This window comes from Sceloporus undulatus, chromosome 1 (genome assembly GCF_019175285.1).
Source record: "Sceloporus undulatus isolate JIND9_A2432 ecotype Alabama chromosome 1, SceUnd_v1.1, whole genome shotgun sequence".
Taxonomy (NCBI): domain Eukaryota; kingdom Metazoa; phylum Chordata; class Lepidosauria; order Squamata; family Phrynosomatidae; genus Sceloporus; species Sceloporus undulatus.
The window spans coordinates 196,266,134-196,279,223 of record NC_056522.1 but is presented as its reverse complement, the minus strand read 5'-3'; the positions used below and the strand labels follow the sequence as shown (position 1 = coordinate 196,279,223).

The 13,090-nt window shown below is 39.2% G+C and overlaps 1 protein-coding gene across 8 annotated transcripts in view; it reads left to right on the top strand.

Moving 5' to 3' along the window:
- Nucleotides 1–13,090, top strand: part of MYO1B (myosin IB) — a 153,912-nt gene that overhangs the window by 6,525 nt on the left and 134,297 nt on the right. Inside the window, exon 1 of one of the 8 annotated variants that reach the window (XM_042445908.1) lies at nt 1,553–1,663. The exons of 6 other annotated variants lie outside the window; for them this stretch is intronic. The gene's annotated coding sequence lies outside the window, so the exon portion shown is untranslated. Of the gene's footprint in view, nt 1–1,552; nt 1,664–1,833; nt 1,972–13,090 lie in introns of those variants that run through there. One more of the 8 variants, XM_042445907.1, reaches the window with a different exon arrangement.

Sequence of the window (13,090 nt, the reverse complement as noted above, 5' to 3'; positions counted from 1 at the left end):
ATTATTATTATTATTATTATTATTATTATTATTATTATTATTATTATTATTATCCCTTTACTGTACATCGAGCAGAAACAGCTTTGGAATGGAGGCCTTGGAAACAGATTTGGAATGAAGAACTTTGTCCTGTTGCTAGATTGTTTTAGGTTCAAGAAAGTTTAAAAAAAATATGGAAGGACATTGAAAATAACTTCCAGTGTACTTCCTGGATTAAAACAAAAAGCCCCTCCTTGATCAAAAAAGCATTTGAACCCCTAGTTCCCCTAGGGTTTGGGGGTCATTTTGACTAAGAGAATATTAAAAGCCAATGGAGGCATCCCTGAGGTCTCAAAATCAGCCTTTGGGTTACATGTTGCCCATGGCCCATGCTTTCCCTACCTTTGTTCTATGGGAATAATATTGGTTTCCAGTTGGTTATTTGTAATATGAAATAATAGCTTCAGTTGCACAGATTTGCATATTTCCTGAATTTTGTTCCTGTTATGATTGTAATCATCAAGCTGTAATTTTCTGGTATTTTGCAGCTTGAGTGCACATGGGAATACTTTTACGTAATATGTTAAACAAACTTTCTGTTAGCTGAATGAACCAATAATAATAATAATAATAATAATAATTGTTTACTCTTTGCTAAAGAGACAACTTCAGGAATAGTGGCAAATAGTATCTCAGATAACAATGCATATGTGTTGCTGTAGCTTTTTATTATTAATGTTATATAATAATGTTTTGTTATTAAAGTTATCATTTGTCGAATTGACTTAAAGCTAACTTCATATTGTTTCTTCACTGTAGCTGAAATGACTTTCCTAACAGGAAAAAAGGGAGTATAGGTAACAATTTATTCTTAGTGTTTTTGTTGAAAACAACTATGCAAAGGAGACTCTTAAAACATTTTGATGGAATGTGTGTGGAGCTTTGCTTCATGCATTCTTTTAGTCAGAAATATTTGTCTTCAGTTCTGTGTAGGAGCACCTCCACTCCCATTTGCAGTGGCTCTGAAAGCCTCTGGGCAATTCTAGGATTCTTCATTTTTCAGTCTTCAAAAGACGTAGCTGTTTATGTAGGAAGAATGTATGACAGGGATACCATGTACTGATAAAAGCCTCATAATGGAAAAAGCTATGCAGGTAGATTGAGAAGTGACCAGTGCACATTTTAGGAGTAAATTTTGTTCCACTTTGTGGTGTAGGAATCTTTCTGGCATGGTCCTTTTCATGATGCTTGGTAACATGAAAAGTCAAAGTTACCATAGTGGAACCAGTACAATATTCAGATATTCTATCCCTAAGCCATTTACTTATATAACCCACTTCTTCTTTCCTGCTTGATTGTTTATTTCATTTTTACTTGTCATCTTTCCATACTTTTCCTTTGACTACTTATTCATAGTCCAGTGATGGTATGACACTCTAGTGTCATTGACTCCAGTCTTTGTACCATGTGGGTCTGACTCATGAGTTTAAACATCTGAGGTTATCAGCAGAGGGTTTATCTAGTGATTTTAGTGGATTAAAATCTCTCTGTGGACTGCTGTCAGGGCTAGGAGTTTGTTTGCCAAGAATTGTTCGCTGAAACTGCAACACATACATGAAGTATATGGAGCTATAAAGAAAGGAATGTCTCTGAATCTCAAAAGCAAAATATTGAACAAATGGCAGTATGTTTCCATTGGCTCTTGCTTATATCTGCTGTGCTTGTGCAAATTAGCTAATGCCTACTGGTTCATGGCACATTTCCAGTGTGGTGTTAACATGGACTCCCCGTCCATTTCAAGGCGTCACTCTCAGGAGGTGGTGGCCAGGCACTTCTGCAGTAATTTCTGTTGAGTTCAGTATTCGTATTGTGGTTGACAGTTATTGCCAAGGGAGAGAGGGGAGAAGTGTGAGCTTAAAGTCCTGAAGTTGGATTGCGTTAGATTCATTAAAATGAAATGCTCAGCAGCATGAAGGGGAGGAAAAAGAATAGGTAGGTCAGGACGCATTTCCAAGTTGTAGGTATGTTTTTGTTGTTTCATTAGAACTGCTTTTTTATTGTGTGCAATTGGCCCTTCACATTTGCAGCTTTGACTTTTATGGATTTGATTATTTGCGGATTTGATTAATACGTTATCTCTAGGAATTGCTAGGTTCTCCTGCACATCTCTGCCAGAAGTTGACCATAGAGTCGCACTGGAGGACTTAGAGATTCCTAGAGAAAATGCTTCTCTAAGCATGTGTAGGTCCTCCGCTGCAATTGTGTGGTCATCTTCTGTCAGATGTTGGCCCTAGAGTTGTATTGGAGGATGTAGAAATCCCTGGAAAGGTGTTCTCTCAGGTAAAAAACAGAAGTTTTTTTATTTGTGTATTTTTCACTTCTGTGAGGGTCTTGCACCCCTACATCCAATGAATATGGAAAGTCCGCTGTAGTTCATAGCTACCCTAAATATTATGGTGCAGCTTATGTTATTATTGTAATTGTTATTTCCATGACATAAATTAAGTTGAACTATATACATTTTTTTCCTCTGAGGAGCAAAGGGACTGACTTTCTTCTTTCTGCTGCCAAGGCACTATCTGTAATCTTTCTAATAATAGTAAGTAGATAACTATTTATTTATCTTTTAATGTGTTTTTTAAATTGTTTTTAATGTTAATGATAGTTTAATTACATTTTATAATTATAATATTTTAATTATAATTAAAATTATAATATTTTTGTATATTCTTATCCATATGTTAGCTAGTTTATTTTGTAAGGTGTAAATTCTAAATCTGGAAGAGAAGATGAGCATAAGTACATGTAATAATAGTAGACAAGTAACAACTTGTCATAGTTCCTGTGCCATTGATCTGAACAGTGAAATGGACTATGATAATTTTAAGCAGCTTTCCATCCAGTTGCACTTTTGTTTTCTTCGGGAGTGCATGGACTGAAATCTGTTGGTAATCTTAACTAGATTAGATCTATTGAATCTATGGTTGAATGGTGAATCAACACATAGGTAAATTTCATTAATTCATTGGTCTGTCCATGGGACAAACTACTTGTAGAATATAGGCTGTTGTATGTTTAGCTGCAAATTGTTATGCAAGAGAGAAACAGCTTTGTGCTTCTTGCTTTTTAGAAGCATTTGTGAATTAAGTAAATAAACACCCACTGTTTAATGTACACACTTACAAAAAACTGAGCAGTTTCTAAACTGTTGTTGCTGTTGATAGAAACAGAAGAAGGGTGTTTGTTTTTAGAGGTGCTATCCAGTTTTTAGAGCTGCCTGTAATGGTCAGACCAAAATATTCCTCTGGTGCAGTATTGTTCTGGATGGCTAGTTTAAGCTTTTCAAAAACCATCATGAAAACTTTCACACTGAGTTGACAAAACCCATGGCAGGTCACTGCAAAAGAAGCATCTGGTGCTGCAAGCAGTGAAAACTGTACAGCTTTACTCACAAAGATCTGATAAGACATCATCTATATATAGAAGGAGTTGAGTTCAGGCTAAATCCAGAGATAGCTGGAATCTGAATCCAGATGTCTCAATTATTTGGATACCAGATTGATATGCAACAGAAATAGTGCTAGGCATTTGAAACATGATAAAGCCATTAAGTTTTCCACCAGAGATTTGGAAAAAGCTGGAAGTGTATAAAATGTTTTATCCATATAATGGTGTTGAAGGGTCTCTCTTCACAGTCTTCTGAAAATACCAAGTTTCTAAACACTGAGGGAAAAGGTATCCACTCAGATCTCATTTTGCTTCGATAGCAGGCATTAGTAGTGCCAGAAATGTGTCTGAAGGATATGAATAACACAATGGCAATACAGGTAAATTGCATTATAGTCCACTGGATGATTTTACACCATTGGGTGTAACATTTTGACTATTTCATCCATCCTTTTTTCCTCATCCTTCTATGTTAACATTGTGATAAATATTATAACAGTGATGCTGATCTATTGTTATAACCCAGAGCTAATATGATTAAGGAACTCAAGTTGGTGGACTACCAGAATTGTAGGTGGGGAAGTGAAGGCTTTGCCTATTTTTGTCTAAGTATCATCCCAGTCTTCAATTCTATAGCTGAAGTCAAAGACATTTGCTATTCTAGACTTCTGGATTTGTTTCTTTGAGTGAATTTGCTGTTCCATTGAATAAATCCATGATCTTTGGTGTATAGCATGGTCAGGCCACACAGCCATTTTATTGCAGTGAGTTATGAGTCTTTTCCTTGCACAGATCTCATGTAGGGTTTCTGGCCCTGATGTCCAGAGCATGGATGTTAGCATAAGGGAAGCCTCTGCATGTAGAGCTCGACATGGGTACTGGAACCCAGCATGATCAGGATTGCTAGGATGAAGGAGCACAGACCATAAGGCTTTGAAGAGAACTTTAGCCAGAGATAGAACTATGTTGTGTCGAATCGATCTGCTTCTGTCTCAGTATGGAAAAACAAGGTTGAGTACAAATATGTCAGTCTTGGTCCTCTCATGAGCATGGCCAAATTTATCATGAGAGTTCAAATTTATAAAGAAACTAGCAAAAGTTACTACTGACGATAGTACCTCAGGTTTCCTTGTGGGATGTAGAAGAAAGAGAGTCATGGCTTCTTAGGCTTGCATGGAAATGGAGACTTATAATTTCTTAACAGACCAAGTTTTTAAAAAAGCCTTCTACCAGGAGAAACTGAGTGATAATTCCCTCCTCTACCAGCCATCTAATCAGATGAACAGAATTCTCAGTTATCTGTGGTTGCCAGGTGAACTATTAAATGCAAGGCTGTTGGTGTTTTGTTTTTCTTAAATGTTAGCTATATGTATGAAAATGTTCAGTTTACGAAACAGTAGAAAGATCAGCTATGTTAAATGTTACATCTCAGATTCCTCTTTTTAACCTTTGGATTGCAGCATCCTCTGATTCCTTTCTCCCTTTTTCCTTTTTTAAAAATACATTTTACTCATCTGAATTGCCTCTGATGATTAAGATTGGGAAAAGGCACTCAGCTATGCAGAGGCACTCTCAAGAATAAAGAACTCATTTTGCAGTGCCCATAGCTGTTTAATATAGCTGTTTATCACAGTAGTGATAAAAGTATCAAGTGTTTGGCGTAGACTATTTGGAAGTGTGGCCTAGTTTGTTCCTGGTAATGCCCATATTTCATTGACCTTTCTCCTGTAAACACATGTGAGAGTTGGCGCTAGTGTTGTTTTTATTTGTTTTCAAAAGCTAATGACAGAGACAAAGAAAGAAGGGAAATATGCAAGGCACACTTCAGGAAGAAAAGTTTGGGGGAGTAGTAAAGTGTATTTGGAACATGTATCAGCTGGTGGTATCTCTTAAATGTACCCATACAACTGTAAACGGAAACAGTTGTGGAGGCATTTAGTATATTGTGGCTGTAGTTTGCAAAATTCTTCATTGGTCTGTGTTCCTCATCACCGCAGATGGCCTTGGGCTGGTTCATTGACTTTTGGATTACTCAGCTATCTGCAACAGGCTTGCTGAGGCTTTCTGCACAGCCTGACCTGTCTTTTAGCAGGAGGGTGGCATTTTCTAAGTATCAAGAGAGTAACTTATCTATTATTTTTAACACATGTTTGCTGTGTGGAATACTATGAGGAAGACTGAAATATATTTGGCTCACTTTGTTTCTACAGATCTGTTTGTGGTTGATTCTCTCTGAAGAGAATCACGTGCTCTGCTTTCCCATTGTAGCTGCTGGATTTTCTGCATGAGATAGATAGACAGATTGGCAAGGTTGGATGCCCTGTCTCTTCTATTCAGCAAGAGTCTGGCATTTCAGTAGATATTGCAATACACATATAAATGTAGAATTAAAAGATGGTAATATAATGTTGTAAAATAAACTGATTGTTTTAGAGCTGTTAACTCTTCCAAGGCTTCAGATCTGATTAAATTGTTATGAGAAGGAGGAGTGGGGGACTAGATGCCAATGGGGCAGTAGCAGACAGAAGTATTAAACTCCAGTCAGTGATTCTTACATGGGCCCCCTTTGAGATGGTTTTTTTGTGGGTTTCTCGGGCTAGTGTGCCATGTTCTAGAAGATTTTCTTCCTGATGTTCGCCAGCATCTGTGGCTAAGCTCTTCATGATGCCAGCCACAGATGCTGGCAAAACGTCGGAAGAAAATCTCTAGAACATGGCCACATAGCCTGAGAAACCCACAAAAACCATGGATGCCGCCATGAAAGCCTTTGTCCCCCTTTGAGAGTTCAAACAGTGGACTCTGCTTGGCAATGGACCTCCTTCTGAGCAAAATGCAAACAGTTTTCAAAGTAACAGAAAGAAAATCAAAGAAAATAAAACATTATTGCATGGGGGGAGGTGTCTCGTGGAATTGAGATTGAGAACCCACACCTTAAAGATTTAGTATTCAGATGAAAGATAATCTGATTTCTCCAAATAATTTGTCCTTAAAAAGTATGTATTTGTGATATATCTGCATATATACAGTACTGTGTACGTAAGCATATGGTATAATGGTTAGAACATCAAGACAAATTGGAGAGAACATGGTTCAAATCCCCAATTGGCTATGAAACTCACTGAATACCTTGGACCAGTAACTATTTTTTCTTAGCTTTCCTTACAACAGTAGTCCCCAAAACTTTTTCAGACCGTCATCCCCTTTCCTCTTGAGCAACAGCCTAGTGCCAGTAATACCTATTACTTGATATTAGGTCTACTGTTGTATTACAAATTTAAAACAAACATTCTTGGTTGCTTCTCCCTTTGCCCCCAGTCACCTTGGGAGTGACAACCGAGCAGCTGGTTGAGCAGTGACCCAGAAGCCTCTGGGCTGGTGTGGACAAGAGGCTTCTTGCATGCTGCTTGACTAGCTGCTTGGTTGCTGTTCTTTTTGTACCCTGTCAATCCTGGGAGCAGTAACCAAACAGCTGGCTGAGCAGTGACCAAGAGGCCTTTCACCCATGCCCATCTTGTGGCAAAGGCCAGTGTGGGCAAGAAGCCTCTTAGTCATAACTCAGCCAGATGCTTGGTTGCTGCTCCCAAGGTGACCAATTGCAAAGGGAGAAGCTTTTCCCTGGTGAGGAAGGACTCCCAATCCTTCTTCTCTGGGGCAGAGAAGGGTGCAACTGGCGTGTGCATAGGTCGTTTACAGAGGCCATATGTCCTGGACTGGAGACTGGCATGGACAGGGAATGGGGGATACTGCTTCCCCTTCTTCCCCAAAGACATGTTTTTCCCACACAGCTTGAAGCGTTCCCGTCCCCTAAAAAATGTTGATTCTTTTGTTAAACTTTTCTCAACCTATATAATGAAAGAAAGCAAGAGCAGTAGCACAGCTCCAACCTGCCAGCCAAGTCCTAACAAAGCTCACAAAGCTTAAGTAGTGTCCTAAATTTGAAAGCTCCTTTTTGTCGCCAGTTCTCCCCTCCGACACGTCCTCTAACCCCTCGCTCCAATCAGTCAGTGTGTCCCAAAATGGCACCACTCCAAGTCACAGAAACAATGCTCTGCAACCAAGCTTTGCAAGAGTTTCCTGCCACTACTAGCGAAAAACATGGCTAAGGGAGTGAAATTGTGCAGGCAGGTGAAGAGCAGGAGACACTACCACACAAAGTGATCGGCAAGATTGTGCAGTGGTTTTAAGGGACCCTGAAAAGAGATGTATTATCCAACCCTCATCCTCACCATAATCCTAAAGGCTGCTGGTTTCCCTTCTCTTTCTTGTACGCCAATGACTTTGACTGAAGGCCCCCCCCCCAGTGACTTTGACTGAGGGCCCCCCTTTATCCTCACCACCTCCCTGGATCTTTCCACCACCTTTGGGGGGGGGTGCACCACCACTTTGGGAATCATTGCCTTACAGGGTGGTAGTGAAAATGATATCAAGGTACTGAAGAAGAAGAGGGTCTTGTATGGTATCCCAAGTGGAACACAATGGAACAAGAACTAATGAATAATGTAGAGATGGAAAGAATATTTGAAAATATTTTTGAGTGATGAAGCTGTGATGAGAAGAATCATGGACTGATGAAAATGTTTGCAGTTTGGGACTTATTTTGTGCAAAATTTGCCGTGTCACTTTTGCACAGAAAACATTTTTCTGTGTATAAAATAGCATTTTCTGTGTAAAAAACATTTTCTGCAAAGAAATTGAATTATTTATGCACGGATGCCCTTTCCTATGCAGAAAATGCTGAGATTTGTGCAAAGCAACCATGTGTGAATTTGGCACAGAATAAGTTCTCAATTGTGGATAGCCTTTGAAAACTGTGGTTTTTGAAGACTTCCAGAGGGAAGGAAATTGCTGAAATTGTTCATTGCTACCTTTGAGAAGAAACTACATTCCTAGAATAATGTAACATTCCCTGTTTGTGTGAGACTAGTTGTCTACCTTCTCCTCCATAGCCACTTTGTGGAAATAGGTAGGAGAGGGACTTGTTGGAGATCAGATTCAGAGGAAATATTAGATTGGTTGCTACTTCTTTGACTTACCATCTCTGATAAATTATATATTAGTTTAGGAATTAGTGAAAAGGAGTTGAATAGGTTCTTTCAAAATAGGTAGGCCTCATAGCAGTTCCCAAAATAGGATTCCCTTTCTGCATTTATATAAGCTCTTCTAGGAGTTGTGGCATAGAAATTAAACAGGAGAGGGGTCATTAGAGACCTTGTGAATATCTAAATCCGTGAATGCCAAGTTTGCGAGTGTGGAGTGATGACTGCGCCATATGCAGGCACACTATATGCAGGTTCCAGCTTACACGGAAGCCACATGACAATAAAAGGAATGGCGTGCGTGCCCATGGCACCCCGCACCATCATTTGTGCACCGCCATTGTTTCTTATAGGGCATGAGCATATGCGGATTTCCTTTTACGCGGGGGGATCCAGAACTGATCCCTTGCGTAAGGGGAGGGTCCACTGTATAAAAATAATTCCAATAAGCAAGCCTTGATTTTGACATTTTATGTAAGGGACACTCTTTCATTGTGCCATTGTATTTAATGGGACTTGAGCATCCATGGATTTTGGTATCTCCAGGGGTTCCTGGAACCAAGCCCCAGTGGATACCAAAAACCCACTGTAGTACTGCTATCCGCTTTTGCTGTCATGGTTCTTTCTTGTGGAATTCTGGAGTTTGCAGTTTAGGGAGATCTAGAACTCCCTGGCTGAGAGTTCTAAATGCCCCTCCTTAAATTGCCAATCCCAGAATTCCATAGGATAGAGCCATTATAGTTAAAATGGAATAATAGTGCTATACTCTTGTGGTGCGAATGGGTCCCTAGTCAGCAAGGGGCCTGAAACAATTGCACCATCCATTCAGCTCTGATTGTTGATTAGTGTGGCAGTCACACCATCTTATTAATATGGTGCCAATTGCTTGTTCTAACTGAGGTTGGCTGGATAAAGAGGTTACCAAGCAGATACACTGACTGTATAAAATTAGTATAGAAAGGACTAATGACAGTTTGCTCCTAGACTGTAGTCTGGTTGTTCATTCTTCACTCATACCTGTTTCTTTCACAATTACTGGTAACCTTGGCTTTAAACACACATTATAGGCCAGGCATGCCACTGCCCTCAAATTTAATTTTTTAAAATTATTTTTTTTACTTTCCCACTTAAAAATTTCCTAGGGGATGTGGAATATTTCATAATATTTTAATCTGGGCTCTTTTAGATCCAGGAGAAATTATTTTCCGAATAGCAAATGGAATTTCAGTTCTCGTTGTCAAAAACACCAACTGTGATTGTATGCTGTGGCCCAGCAGAGTCTGGAAGAGCCAGACAGTTTGTTCCTCTGGGCTAGAGCATGCCCAGTCCTGTTTTATGTCCTTGGGGCATAGACGTCTATGTCTAATTTTGGGGGGTGGCTATCTAATCAAATAAGTCAACTGGTATGGTTACACGTAGGTTAGTGTACAAAGACAGCACAACTTAAAGAATAGGTTTTCTCGATATTGAAGCATGAGCCATCAATTGAGTTATAGACTGTCATTAATACAAACCATGATTTGTTGTTACATCTGAATTTCAATTTTGGAAACTGGCAAAACAACCTCTGAGTGTCCCTGAGTGGCCTAAGAAAACCCTATAAAATTCATAGGGTCGTGATAAGTTGACAGGCACTTATAGGTATACATTGAATAGTATTTCATTCAGGGGAAAACTGCTGTAACTTTGCAGTGAAAACTGACTAACAGTGTATGCTTACCGGCATGTACTTCTGTTTCTCTGAACTGCTTGGTCTAAATTATGACACCTAAAATAAACAAGCCTTTGCTTGGCATATTTGCTTCTGTTCTGAAGCAGTTATGCAAACTTAACCTTTGTAACATAGGACCAAAAGATAGCATCCAGCATAGTTCTGACTTTTTTTTACAAAGATAATTTAATTTATGAGATAGTGTGGTGCAAGAAACTTGCCAAGAAAAGCCCATGATAGGCCCACCTTATGGTTGCCATAAGTCGGAAATGATTTGAAAGCACACAACAACTGAGAATTATCTGTACACACACATACACATGCACTCTGAAAATAAACTGGAGTTAATCTTCTGCTCCTGGGCTTCCACTCCTTCCACCTGACTGTGATGAGGAAACTGGAATGTTGCTCTTTTAGCTTAGCTGCAAGTGTGGTTAATTTTAACTGTGGTTTATTGAAATAAGGCAACTTCAGTCTATCGCTTATGTAGAAGATTTGTTTCTCCTACTGATAATTAAGATTATCCATTGTTTAGAAACACATAACGGTTTAGCATAACCTCTGAATGCCCTGGTGGCTCAGTGGTTAAATGCTGATACTGGAGTTCAATCCCAGGGCTCCAAGGTCGACTCAGCCTTGCATCCTTTTGTAAGTTGGTAAAATGAGTACCCAGCTTGTTGGGGGCAATTTAAACTGCTTAGAGAGTTCTGAGTTCACTGATAAGCAGTATAGAAATGTACAGTAAATGCTATTGCTATTGCAGCCAGTGTAAATTTGTGTTCTCTCAAGAAAATCTGAAATACAAATCCTCAGATACTAAGAGCTGATTAAAATTTGTGCGGTTGTTTTTCTCCCCCACCAGGCATATTTATAACATCTGATGGGAACTCCCATCACATTAGTCCTGCAGAAGATAGCATTTGAAGCAAATGTTGTGTCTGCCTTATTTACATTCACTAAAGGATGAATCTGTTTTAAATTTGCACTGCTGAAGCAGAAGGAACTGTCCCTCAAGCCTGGTTGATTTAGCCAGCATTCTTAAAGGAGGCATCATTTTGTTTGTATTTTTATTTTTGTTGTGTGCACTCTGCCAAGAATGAATTCTCTACAATGCCTGTTTGATTTAATGGGGCTTGAAGGGGAACAGTGCATATGGATTGACCTATTGAGTTCCTATTTCACGATTCATTAGGTTAGTTTTACCTCTGCTTTAGAAACATTTTGCTGCAGTTGTTGGGTTATATGCTAAGTATGTAAAGAGAAATATAGGAGAACCTTCTGGAATTTGCTGTAGTTTTAGAAGTGCTACATAATTAGGGGTTTGAGTGTTGGACTATGACTCTGGAGACCAGGGTTCGATTACCAGCACAGGCATGAAACCCACTGGGTGGCCTTGGGCAAGTCACATGCTCTCGGCCTCAGGGATAGGCAATGGGAAATCTCTGAAGAAATCTTGCCAAGAAAACCCTATGATAGCTTCGCCTTAGGGTTGCCTTAAGTCAGAAATGACTTAAAGGCACACCACAACAAATGGCTTATTGTAAAGAGAAGTTTCACTTCAGTTGCAAAACTAAACACATGGCCCTCGCTGACCCCTTCCACCATGGATCATGCAAGTAACATGTAAATAGGCTTACCGTACATGTCGTTCACAAATTTATCAAGATATGGTCCAAGATGCTCAGAACAAATTTATGTGAGTGTTGTGACTATTTCTTACATCACTGAAAAAGTATTACTTATTTATTATTATTATTATTATTATGGAAAATAGACAACAAGCTAGCTTTTAGCAATAGTAGTGATATTGTGATATTATTAGAGGAGCATTGCTCTAACTTTTTATTTACCGTTTAGTGATGTTATTGTGTAATGAAACATATGGAGTTCCAGGATACCTCATTTACAGCACAATTCCATATAGTTTGGAATTAAAACAAAAGGAAAAGTGCATAATTTGAATTGGGTGAAGAAACAGTATAGGATAATCAATGGAAGAGAATGGAGTTGGGTGGAAGAGATGGAGAGAAGTGTTGGAGGAACCCTTTGTTGTCACCAAGCCTCCATATTGAAATGTCTAAATAGCTACCACATTGTTAACATACAACACTGATAGGAATTGAATTTTAAATCCTAGTTTTAAGAAAGGGATTGGTTGCTTGCAACTGGGGCTGTTGGAAGTGAACTCCAAAACTTGCGAGGCAGCACAGAAGCACAAAGCAAAGCGCTGGTGCATATATACCAGAAAGGGATCTAAATCATGTACCATCTGAAGAAGAAAAAAAAAGGATAAGTTGTGGTAGCTCTTTAAATACATAGATTTATGAATAAGATGAGCAATTTTTTACAGCTCAAGTAGTCAGCACCTGAACATGTTTGGCCTTTTTGTGGCCTTCTGGACAGAGGATACTTGGGCTATGTTTCTCAGCATCTGGGCTCTCTAAGGCCTGCTTGCTAGGCTGCATCCCCACTGCAGACATAATTCAGTTTGACATCATTTTAACTGCTATGGATAAATATTATGGAATTCTGGGAATTCTAGTTTGTTGCAGCACCAGAGCTCTCTGACAGAGAAAGCTAAATACATCACAGAACTATAATTCCAGAATTCCAGAGCATTGAGCTATGGCAGTAAAAGTGGTGTCAAATTGGATCATTTCTTCAGTGCGGATGCAGCCCTAGATGTTGTTGAACTACAGCCCATATTATCCTTTGCTAGTTATGACTGATGGGAACTTCAGTCGCACACCTATGGGAAAGCGCAGGAGTCTACTCTAGCTGATCCTACTATAGTCATAGTAGGCAAGTTAACAGGCAAGTTAAATAGCAACTGATATCATGATCCCCTACTGGAATATTTGGAGCCTGTGTAAGCATCAGAGAGAAAGGAGGAGAGTAAATAAGTCTGCCATAATAA